General features: G+C 39.2%; 1 protein-coding gene across 1 annotated transcript in view; it reads right to left on the bottom strand.

Annotated features, from left to right (window-relative positions):
• MADCAM1 (mucosal vascular addressin cell adhesion molecule 1) overlaps positions 1–329 on the bottom strand; it is an 11855-nt gene that overhangs the window by 3383 nt on the left and 8143 nt on the right. The gene's annotated exons all lie outside the window — the stretch shown is intronic.

Below are 329 nucleotides of genomic sequence, written 5' to 3'. Positions count from 1 at the left end.
TACCTGTAGAAAGTAGAAAAGTTCCTCTTCAAAGCTCGTCTTGGTTTAAAAATAAAATAATAGACACTAGAAATAATAGCTTCTTACTCTAAAGCCTCCCTCCTATCAGCTATTATTTCTTACACTTTAGCCCAGTTAGTTGCTTGGGCTTACCCAGGCGTGTCTGGATAGTCCCAGGCAAGTCTTAGCTCATAGCTTATGCCCCTTCCTTATTTGGAAATGTTATCGCTTCCTTAAATCTTTCGTAAGCAACTTCCTCTCCTTTGTCCTCCTTTGCACTTATCTATGTAGGAAAGTTTTAGGTTGTTAGCAAACGGGGTATCAGTTTA

Source organism: Colobus angolensis, unplaced genomic scaffold (genome assembly GCF_000951035.1).
Source record: "Colobus angolensis palliatus isolate OR3802 unplaced genomic scaffold, Cang.pa_1.0 Scaffold64, whole genome shotgun sequence".
NCBI lineage: Eukaryota > Metazoa > Chordata > Mammalia > Primates > Cercopithecidae > Colobus > Colobus angolensis.
Note: the sequence above shows the minus strand (reverse complement) of the source record. Positions and strands in the feature narration are given on the sequence as shown.